The following is a 12,797-nucleotide window of genomic DNA, read 5'->3' as shown; positions in this document are numbered from 1 at the left end:
AAACAAGCTTACTTCCACATCAATATGACTCTGCGTGTAGCTTAAAAGCCTCACCGTATTATTCTTCTTCCATAAAAGCGCCATTCCTCCACTCAAACCATCGTTATCAACATAAAACAAACCTTCATACCCAAGCGTAACCCGGATCCGTTCTGCATGTATCCGTGGTACCTTGGTCTCCATCAAGAATACAAAATCCGGCTTCTTACTGGACGCTAGGCCCACAATCTGTCGAACTGTGCGTGGATTGCCCAAGCCACGACAGTTCCAGCTCAAAGTACTCATGATGATGGGCGGGGCTGAACACCAGCTCCCGCCATGGACAAGTTTTTTGAACCAACCGCAATTGTTACCTCATCGTTTCCACTATCTTCTCCCCCCTCCGTCCCATGCCTGCGTCGCTTTGCCGTAGCCACTACCACCTCATCCTTAGACATACTCGTGGGTGTGCCACCCCCACTTCCTTGTCCCCCATCTACCACACGTAGCTTGGCTCCCAATGGTCGTGGTTTCCCGCCAACCGGAACAAGCCAGCTATCCCCAACCACTCTAGGAGCGCTCCGGGATCCACCAGCTCGCATATCCGGGCCGTACAGGTACCTTTCCACCGGAATTCCAGCCTCCCTAGCGTGTATACAGAAAGTATGCAAGTGACCCATACAACCACAAAAGTAGCAAAACTTATGCAGCCGTTCATACCAAAAATTTACCTATGCTGTAGTCCCATCTCTCTTCATCAACCTCATCCTTCTTCTGAGTGGCCTATCAACCGAGATTGACACCCGAATACGGTGAAACGTTAGCCATGGCGCCCCCTCAAATCGGTCATCATGTTTAACAAAAGTGCCCAAAAAATTCCCTGCCTGTTCCAGAATTGTATGCGACGTGTACCCCTTTTGGCATATCATGCAACTGTACCCACATGTCAATCATATCCAACTCTACATCCACAGGATTTACCCCATCCAACACCTCTCGACACACAAGAGCATTATTCTCAAAAGCCCAGGGTCCCCCATTCAGCACGTATTCCATATCCGTCTTATGGAAAAAACAAATAAGAACAAACCCCTTTGAATCTCCGTTACCTGTACTCCACGTACCGGTTGCCAAACAGACGCCAGAACCTGCCGCATAAAGTCCAGTTTTATCATCTTCTACGTCAAAAACCGCCCGACAATCCTCCATGTCTCCTCCTCCTCCTCCCCATCACCCTCTACCACCGCATCTCCACCCTCCGGCACAAACACCGCCCCCTCCTCCTCCATCAACGCCATCTCCGCCCATCTATCCGTCAACTCCGCCACACCCCCAACACCCCTTGCTGCCGTGTAGACCCCCCATCCCCCCTCCCATGCTGAACCGTCCCCATTCTGCCTCTACTGCCTCCTCTACCCACACTGCCTATATCAACCCCTTCTAAACCGCCCACGCCACCCCCATGCAAGCCGCCCACTTCACCTGCCAACACACCTCCCTCACGCCTCAAGCTTTTGCCACGTTCCCCCTACCACTACCTTCCCGTAACTCGGCTGTCGGCTGCAATCCAGGATTCACTCCGTATTCCCTCCCTACTTGCCCCCAATCAGCAGTCCGCCGTGGCTCATGCATTCCTTCCATCATCCGGCGCATCTCAACACCTTCCGTTAAACCCCTACCTCGCGCTTCTTCCATCTCGGCCAGCCCCTCATCACGTCGGTTGACCTCGTCATCCATAACAACATCATCGGCCATCTTTCAGGAAGGATTAGAACAAAAATTGTCGTAAAACCTAGGAAAACCCTAGTAGGTCTGCAAAAACCCTAGAGTGAATTATAGAGAGAAAAAGTAGTTACTATAGAATTCTATATTACAAAATACATTATTACAAAATTGTTGTTTTTCACTAATTTAATCTCTACATGAACTATAGTATTGTGAGCCCACCCATTGGAATATCAAATTCATAATCATTTTCTGCTTCATGAAGGGTCATTTAAATATGATATTGGAATAATAAAATCGTTTCTTTTACATCATTATTTCTGTTGGTTCTTAGAAATGATATTTTGAGTTGGTATTGCTTAGCATTAAGTAAATGTTGAAAGCAAAGGGAATTTTGAGATGCTTTTAAGGTTTGTGACAATAAATTTTAATGGGGTGAAGACCTTTCAATTCTATATCATATATATCATACTAATCTAATACACTTGGAGAGCTGTTGTACCCTTATAAAGTTTGATATTTTTCCATCTAAAAAGGCAATACTTTGCGCATGCTGTTAAATATTATTCAAATAAATAATAATGTATGTCCTAGTATTTTGGCATTGTTTTACTAGTTCCTGTTAGTGCTCAGTTAGTTTCTTAGTATGTAGTGTTAGTGCGCAGTTCATTAGTATGTGGTTAGTTTTGTAATGCCTATATAAAAGGCTATTTCATGCATAATAAAGATGTGAGTTTTACGTACTTCTGCTTCTTCTTATTTTTATAACATTTGGTATCAAAGCGAAGTTAAATATTCATATGAGCAGTAGCTCTAAGTGAGAGGAAGTGAATATTGAGAGAGAGTCTTTTCGGTAGACATGGCAGCTGAAAATTTTGTTTAACCCGCTATTCCTCGTTTTGATGGCTACTACGACCATTGGAGCATGCTAATGGAGAATTTCCTGAGGTCGAAGGAACTTTGGTGTGTTATTGAGACTGCAGTTGCAGAGCCAACTGCAGGGACGGCGGAAGAGCAACGGACAAAATTGGAGGCGTTGAAACTGAAAGATCGCAAAGCAAAAAATTATCTTTTTTCAGGACATCGAACGTCCCATCTTGGATACAATACTCTGCAAAGATTCTTCAAAGAGTATATAGGACTCCATGCAGAAAAAGTATGAAGGTTCTACAAAAACAAAGAGGCAGCAGCTTCAAGCACTTCGTACAGAGTTCGAAACACTCCGCATGAAGTCGGGAGAGTCTGTTATAGAATATCTCTCTCGTACAACCGCGATTGTCAACAAGATGAGAAATCATGGTAGCAAAATAGAGGATTCCGATGTTGTTGAAAAGATTCTTCGATCCATGACACCGAAGTTCAATTTTGTTGTGTGCTCCATAGAGGAAGCTAACGACGTGGAAAAACTTTCCTTGTATGAATTACAGAGTTCTTTAATGATTCATGAGCAGAAACTTATTCATCGGGAAAATGAAGAACAAGCACTGAAGATCTCAACAGAAAATCATCCATCATCGAGGGGAAATAGAGGACGAGGTAGAGGTAGAGGTAGAGGAAGAGGAGGAAGGCGAGGTGGCCATAATACCTCAACAACCAATAAACCGAGAGACTTGTCAAAGGTTGAGTGTTATCGTTGTCACAAATTTGGCCACTATCAATCAGATTGCCGAACCAATCTGACTAAACCAGATGAAGAAAAAACCAACTTTGTAGAAAAAGAAGAGGAGGTATCTCTTTTGCTAGCGTGTCATGTGAATGAAGAAACTCAACACATGTGGTATTTAGATACCGGATGTAGCAATCACATGTGTGGGGATAAGACGATGTTTTCCCAGTTAGACGAAACTTTTCACAATACTGTGAAGTTTGGTAACAATTCTACAGTATCTGTAATGGGAAAGGGAATTGTTACTCTTCAAAACAAAGGCATCACTCACATTATCTCTAATGTTCTTTTTGTTCCTGACTTAAAGACTAATTTGCTTAGTGTGGGTCAACTGCAAGAAAAGGGATATGAGATTTCAATAAAGGAAGGGGTATGCCGCATACAAGATGCAAAGTTGGGATTGATTGCTCAAGTTAAAATGACTCCTAACCGCATGTTCCCACTTTATCTCAATAATACATCTTATTCTTGCTTCTCAACAAAAGTAAAGGATGCAACATGGCTATGGCATTTTCGCTATGGTCATTTACATTTTAGCGGTTTGAGAGTTTTGCAGCAAAAAAATATGGTGGAAGGTCTTCCTCAAATTACCGTTCCTTCAGGTGTTTGTGAAGAATGTGTCCTAAGCAAACAACATCGTAATCAATTTCCACAAAAAGGGTCATGGAGGGCAAGTAAGCCGTTGGAGTTGGTTCATTCTGATATTTGCGGACCAATAAATCCATCGTCTAATGGAGGTAAGAGATATCTAATTGCCTTCACTGATGACTTTAGTCGGAAAACATGGGTGCAATTTTTAAAAGAGAAATCAGAGGTTTTTACTGCATTTAAAAATTTTAAAGTGCTTGTTGAAAATGAAGTTGGCAAACAAATCAAAGTCCTGCGTACAGATCGTGGTGGAGAGTACAATTCTGGTGAGTTTGATACTTTCTGTAAAGCTCATGGAATTAAAAGGCAGCTTACAACAGCTTACACACCTCAACAGAATGGTGTAAGTGAACGGAAAAAGCTCACTATTTTAAATATGGTGCGAAGTCTTTTGAGGAGGAGTAATGTTCCAAAATTGTTTTGGCCTGAAGCAGTCAATTGGAGCATTTATATTTTGAATAGAAGTCCCACACTTGCTGTTCAGAATATGACACCCGAGGAAGCTTGGAGTGGTAGGAAACCCAATGTTGATCATTTTAGAATTTTTGGGTGCATTGCCTATGCCCGTATTCCAGAGCAAATGAGGCGAAAGTTAGATGACAAGGGAGAAAAATGCATTTTTCTTGGTATCAGTCATGAATCAAAAGCTTATAGACTTTACAATCCTATTACCAATAAAATTGTGATTAGCCGTGACGTGGTATTTGATGAAGATTGTTTCTGGCCTTGGAATGGCAATGTTGTTCAACAAGTTCCAGTGCCACTTGTTGAAGAAACTGAAGATGACGTGCCTACAGTGGATCCTCACAATCAACAAAATGAACTATCTTCTGACATACCATCAGAAAGTATTATAGAGCCACGCCACGCCCACAACGTGATAGAAGAAGGCCGGCGTGGATGTCAGATTATGAAGTAACTGGCATTGATTCTGAAGATGCATTCACTCATTTTGCTTTATTTTCAGATTGTGATCCCACAACGTTTGAAACTGCTGTGAAAGATATGAAGTGGCAGAAAGCCATGGATGAAGAAATGCAGTCAATTGAAAAAAATAATACATGGGAGTTGACTGAGCTTCCACAAGGGCAGAAAGCAATCGGTGTTAAATGGGTTTATAAGACAAAGTTGAAGGAAAATGGAGATGTTGACAAGTATAAGGCCCGTCTCGTTGCTAAAGGATACAAACAAGAATTTGGGGTTGACTATGAAGAAGTGTTTGCTCCCGTAGCAAGACTTGATACTGTCAGACTGCTAATATCTCTAGCAGGACAGAACTTGTGGCCTATTTTCCAGTTAGATGTGAAATCAGCCTTCTTGCATGGTAATTTAGTTGAACAGGTATTTGTTCACCAACCCCCTGGTTATATTAAGGCTGGAAATGAGCATAAAGTTTATAGATTAAAAAAGGCTTTATACGGTTTGAAACAAGCTCCACGAGCTTGGTACAATCGTATAGAAACTTATTTTTTAAAAGAAGGCTTTAAGAAGTGTCCATATGAGCACACACTTTTTGTTAAGGTTGGTGAAGGGGGGAAGATGCTCATTGTGTGTCTATATGTGGATGATTTAGTTTATACTGGAAATGATAGTGTGATGTTTGAAATGTTTAAGAAGTCCATGATGCTTGAGTTTGATATGTCTGACCTTGGAATGATGCATTATTTTTTGGGTATTGAAGTGAAGCAAACTGCTAATGGAATTTTTATTTGTCAAAAGAAATATGTGAAAGACATTTTAGAAAGGTTCGGAATGAAGGGATGCAATTCTGCAAGTACACCTATGGAGACAAGTTTGAAGTTAGTTCATGAAGGTAAGGAGGTGGACAGTACGCTTTATAAGCAAATCGTAGGCAGTTTAATGTATCCGACTGCAACAAGGCCAGACATAATGCATGCGGTAAGTCTCATTAGTCGGTTCATGGATTGCCCAAGAGAAGCACATTTGCAAGCAACCAAAAGGATTTTTCGTTACTTGCAAGGAACCATTGAATATGGTTTATTCTATAAAAAAGGTGAAAAACCAGTGCTATACGGCTTTACCGATAGTGATTATGCAGGTGATCTTGTGGACAGAAAGAGTACATCAGGCTATGTATTCATGATGGGATCAACAGCAGTTTCGTGGTGTTCAAAGAAGCAACTGATTGTCACTTTGTCAACAACCGAAGCTGAATATGTATCTGCGTCTACATGTGCTTGCCAAGCTGTATGGTTAAGAAATATTCTTGAGGAGCTACACTTCAAGCAAATAGGATCTACTTCAATATTTTGTGATAACAGCAATCCTATTTTGCATGGAAGAACTAAGCATATAGATGTCAGGTTCCACTTCTTGAGAGACCTCACAAATGGTGGAGTTATTAATCTTATTTATTGCAGAAGTGAAGATCAGGTTGCTGACTTATTTACCAAGTCACTCAAGCTCTCTGCATTTCAAAAGCTACGAAAGCTACTTGGGATCTGCACTTTGGATGAGTCTCTGAGTATCACACCTAAACTGAAAGCTTGACATTTTTCAGTTTAAGGGAGGGAATGTTAAATATTATTGAAATAAATAATAATGTATGTCCTAGTATTTTGGCATTGTTTTACTAGTTCCTGTTAGTGCTCAGTTAGTTTCTTAGTACGTGGTGTTAGTGCGCAGTTCATTAGTATGTGGTTAGTTTTGTAATGCCTATATAAAAGGCTATTTCATGCATAATAAAGATGTGAGTTTTACGTACTTCTGTTTCTTCTTATTTTTATAACACATGCGACATTGTGCCTTTAAATTTTTTGGATCATTTTGCCTCTGGCCTACAAACTGGTACAACTCTAACAGATTTCAAAACCCTAATATATATAGCTACAGATCAAGAAAAGATATGCAAATGAGTGAGAGATGTTTTGAGATGTGAGTTGGTTGAGTGGTTAGGCTAACATTATCCATGCAATAATCTCTCACTTTCAAAATTAAGTCTTACTTCAACATCATCAAATTTGCAATTCCTTCACTATTTCTCTATATCCTTACAATATTTTCACTTTAAAAAATGGTCTCGTGTTAGGAACATTTTGTATTTAGATTTTGATGATACCAAATTAAGTCTCTTATAAAACCCCAATTTGTTGTATTAGAAACCGAGTCACTTATGTTGTGAACTCAGAGTAGTTAGATTAGCAAAATGATCGAATCAATAGTAGTTAGCTTCTCAAAATAGTAGTTAGCTTCTCTTTGCAACCAATGATAGGACAAATCAAGACTTTTTGAAGACAATAAGATCAAGAGAAGACCAAAAGGTCGCAAGTGATTTAATCATGGAAGGATCCACCTTTTGATGATTTCAAGAACTAAATGGTCAAAGATAAATCATTTAGTGTCGAGGTAACTAAGTAAGGACGACTAGTCACGAGTTTACACGAACCATTCCTAAGGATTCGTGAAAACTGATCATCCTCGTATTGAACAGTCTAATGTTGATTGCACACTTCCTACTCTCAAAAGAAAAAGGAGTCCTAGGAACAAATCTCCAAGTCATGCTATCCTTGAAAGCCTTATCCCCATGAAGTGACGTGAGACAAAACAACTGTCTTCACATCTCTTGGACCAACGACTATATTACTGACACTTCACATGCATTCGTTACCTCAAAGGATATTACTTACTGGACTATAGGGTAATATGAAGTTTGTTCTCACTTCCAACATAACAAATTTCCTCTATAAATAGCATCTCTCATCAACCTAGAAGAGCTCGGGACAATACATACATCTGCATACAAAGTTGTCTCAATAAGTTCTAGTGAGAGAAAGAGAAAAAGCTCTATATTCTACATCCAAATCTAAAGAAAACTTGATCAGCATCATCGTCTTCATCCAGCTTCAGCCAAGTTTTTAGTTGGAAGAAAAGATATCTCAACTTATCTTTTCTCTACGTGAAGAGTAGATAGAGGCGGAGTAGACTAAGTGTTGTTGAAAAACCTAATACTCAAAATTGTGTCCAACTTAGTGATAGACATATTTTATACTCTTATTTTATATACATCTTTATAATATTTTTGTATTAATTATTTATAATTATTTAATAATTATTTCTTTTTAGAGTTTAATAATTAATTAGTTAAATAACTGTTTTATAATAATACTAGTTTTTTACGCGCATTGCGCGATTGGGATAATGCCCAATGTTTTTTTTTTTTTTAAATAAGTACTTTAAAGTATATGAAGGCATAATTATATTGAAATTGTTCATACATAGATAATTGAATGTTGAATTTGCGTATTTAAATAGGTAATTCTAAGTTTACAAATGCAAGATAATATAGTCAAGATTGATTATAATTGTCAATAAAATAATTGTATAGGTATGGTTGAAATCAAATACGGGACATAAGGGAGATCAAATAAAAATTAGGGCATAAAATATTAAATATATGCTAATATTGAAGAGCTAACTGCTGATTGCCAAACAACGACATTGCGGGATAGTTTCTCACTTCAATTTGTTATATGATTTGAATACTCTTTTTGTCAATAAATCCCCCAAGTAGTTAATATGATTGACTTAATTATATTTTTTTATTTTTTAAAACAATCATTATTATTATTATTATTATTATTATTATTATTATTATTATTATTATTATTATTATTAAATATATGTATACCCTTAGGTCATTTTACATATTAATCTAAACAGCTAATTTTTTAAAAATATTTTTTTACCAACCGTTGATATAATTCGCTGGTCAAATCCGCTAATATAATCTGCTAACGCTAACCGCTAACTGCAGTTTGTCAAACAAGGACATTGCGTGATAGTTCTCACTTCAATTTGTTGCGTGATTTGAATATTTTTATTATCAACAAATCCCTCAAGTAGTTAATATGATTGGCTTTATTAATTATATATATTTTTAAATTTTTTCATGGTATTACTAAAATACTTGGTAAATAAATATATAGCATTATTTTGTATTATAACTTTGATATTTAATTAAAAAAATAGTGCACAAAAAAGATAATTGACAATGTAGTGAATATAATCAATTGATGAATTTGAATGCAAAAAATTTTTACATTAGAGAAAAATAAAGACAATATAACTAATAAAATTATTTCTCTTAATTAATTTATTGATAATGAATAATTTATTTTTAATAAAGACATTGTAGGGACAATGTAGCGAATATAATCAATTGATGAATTTGAATGTAAAGAATTTTTATATTGGATAAAAATAAAGACAATATAACTAATGAAATTATTTTTCTTATTTAATTTATTGATAATGAATAATTTTTTTTGAATAAAGACATTGTAGACACATAATTCTAAATTAAAGAAATGCATATGTATTATTTTTTGTTGTAGCTACTAAATTATTATTTAATTTAAAAAGAGTAAAATAGAGTACTAATTATGTCAATTTTAATTAGGATAGGGTTCGAACCTAAGACCTTTCTAATTGAAATCAATGAGTAAGTTAACGGTGAACTAACAGAAATTAACGAAAAAGATAATATTTAACGGAAAAGTTAACGGATAATCATATTCATTAAGGATAAATTAGGAAATCTTAAGGAAAAATTAAAATCTGATCAATCTGAGCCGTTCATTTGATTAAAAATTTTGACCGACATTTTTTCTACCCATTATAGGCCTAACTCTCTTGGGCTCTTATTAGTATACTAGTTTTTTACGCGCATTGCGCGATTGGGATAATGCCCAATGTTTTTTTTTTTAAATAAGTACTTTAAAGTATATTAAGGCAAGATTATATTGAAATTGTTCATGCATAGATAATTGAATGTTGAATTTGCGTATTTAAATAGGTAATTCTTCTCCCAAAGGTTGAGTCCCCTACCCCAAGGGCCCCCCACACTCTGACCCAACAGAGCATTGTAGGAAGTTGTAAATCACGGTGACTCAATGGTTCAGCAGACAGGACCAAATGCCGGTGCGAACAAGGAATCTGCCCACTTTGGATATAATTCCCGCACTGCCGCCGCCGAGGTTCAAACCTTGGTCTCTTCTCCCAAATACTGCCCACTAAACCATTGAGCTAAGCCCGTGCGGGTTAAATAGGTAATTCTAAGTTTACAAATGCAAGATAATATAGTCAAGATTGATTATAATTGTCAATAAAATAATTGTATAGGTATGGTTGAAACCAAATACGGGACATAAGGGAGAACAAATAAAAATTAGGGCATAAAATATAAAATATATACTAATATTGTTTGAGGAGATTTCGACATTAGGATTTGTGGTTAAGTTCTATTAAGACTTTAATACTAGAATTAGATTAATGGTGTAATTATAATTCTATATTAGACGTTAATATTATAATTAGACTAACGGTGAATTAACGGTATTTAACGAAAAAGTTAAATGGATAATCATATAATTAAGGATAAATTAGAAACATTTTTTTTAAAAAAATAAAACCTGAACAATTTGAACCATTCATTTGATTTAATAATTTGGCGGTCATTTTTTCTACCCAATGTTAATAATTAAATAAATTCGTTGGTCAAATCCGCTAATATAATCCGCGCGCTAACGGCTGATTGTCAAACAAGGACATTGCAAGGTAGTTCTCACTTCAATTTGTTGTGTGATTTGAATACTCTATTTGTCACAAAATCTCTCAAGTAGTTAATATGGTTGGCTTTATTAATTATATATATTTTTTTAATTTTTTCATGGTATTAATAAAATACTTGGTAAACAAATATATAGCATTATTTTGTATTATAACTTTGATATTTAATTAGAAAAATAGTGCAAAAAAAATAATAATAATAGACAATGTAGTGAATATAATCAATTGATGAATTTGAATGTAAAAATTTTTACATTTGAGAAAAATAAAGACAATATAACTAATGAAAATATTTCTCTTAATTAATTTATTGATAATGAATAATTTTTTTTTTCACTGAATTAAGACATTCTAAGGACAATGTAGCGAATATAATCAATTAATAAATTTGAATATAAAGAATTTTTATATTGTAGAAAAATAAAGACAATATAAAATACAATTATTTCTCTTATTTAATTTATTGATAATGAATAATTTTTTTTGAATAAAGGTACTGTGGACACATAATTCTAAATTAAAGAAATGTATATCTATAATTTTTTGTTGTAGCTACTAAATTATTATTTATATAATTTAATAAGAGTAAAATAGAGTACTAATTATGCCAACTTTGATTGGAATGAGGTTCGAACCTAAGACCTTTTTTTTTTTATTATTGAAATCAATGAGTAAGTTAACGGTGAACTAACGACAATTCTTAAAATTTTAATGGAATTAGTAACGATGTGTGGGTACTTTAGGAAATTTTAGTGTAAAATTTAAATCTTATCAATCTTTTAATCAATCTAAGCCATTCATTTGATTAAAATCTGTGACCGCCATTTTTTCTACTCATTATAGGCCTAACTCTCTTGGGCTCTTATTAGTATAGTAGATATATATAGTAGATTTAGGGTGTGTTTGGTTGGTGGGTTTTGCCCATAGGAATGGGTATGAAAGTGATTGTTGTTGTTTGGTTGATAAGTTTTTAGAACACTACTATGGATTTCGAATACCCCATCAATTGAAAAACCCATACCCAAATACAATAAGGGTTTCATTCCCTTATTCATTCTCAAGCACTACTATTAGTAACCATTCCCATTCCACTCTACTACCAAACATGTTAAATACTTTCACTAAAACCCATTACCATTACCAAGTATTTGATATCCATTCCGATTCCGATTCCTATGTGCGAACCAAACACACCCTTAGTTAATGTCAATGTTGATAAGCATAATTTATTTATATGATTTTGGTTGGTTTTAGTATTATATTGCAACATTTCTTGTTTATTTAATTAACGTACATGTTGGGCTTCAATAATAATGAAATGCTTAGCTTATGGAATTAATTACCCATTTGGGCTGCACTATGATTATGAATAATCAACATACATGGCCCATTCCATTATCTTATTTAAATTTTGTTGAGCCATTAATTTAATATGTTTCTTTGGCCAACGAAGAATATGCAATTTATATCGTCCACCAGGGCGCAGATTGCATTGTGCGTCCGGGTGCAAAACGACATCGTTTTGTACTTTTTTTTTTTGAAAATTTTATTTTTTTGTGTTTACTGTTGACTTGTTAAAAAAAAATTCATGTTTTGAAAATGTACATAATTGTATACTAAAATGTACATAATTGTATATGAAAATGTACATAATTGTATAACTGAATACACATAAACTTTTAACTGTTAAAAAAATCGCGTGTTCGAATGTATACAATTGTATAAAAAAATGTACATAATTATATAAAAAAATGTACATAATTATATACCAGAATGTACATAATTATATAACATAATACACATACACTCTGTTGTGTCGACTCTCTACACAACTTAACAAAACGACGTCGTTTTAGGAGGCGCGGGGCGCACAATGCTATGTGCACTGTGGTGCAGGGTATAATGATTGCGAAGAATAATAAAACCAAGGGAAATTGGGATTATGAATAATTATGGACAAAGCAGCTGAAAGACTTCGTCAATTACAACGCCTATTTTGACGATTTGAGCGGCGGAAGAAGTCGTTGGCCATCAACAGCAACGTGAACTTTGGAGAAAATGGGTGGTTGAAAACATTCTAAAAATGGTATAAATAGATGTTCGCAGTAGCATTGAAGAAAGCCCATCCTTCATTCATTTCTTCCCCCTCTTGATTATCTCTTTTTCTCTAAAATTGTTATCAATGTTCCTA

The sequence above is a fragment of the Ipomoea nil genome, unplaced genomic scaffold, assembly GCF_001879475.1.
Source record: "Ipomoea nil cultivar Tokyo-kokei standard unplaced genomic scaffold, Asagao_1.1 scaffold0876, whole genome shotgun sequence".
Taxonomy (NCBI): domain Eukaryota; kingdom Viridiplantae; phylum Streptophyta; class Magnoliopsida; order Solanales; family Convolvulaceae; genus Ipomoea; species Ipomoea nil.
Note: the sequence above shows the minus strand (reverse complement) of the source record.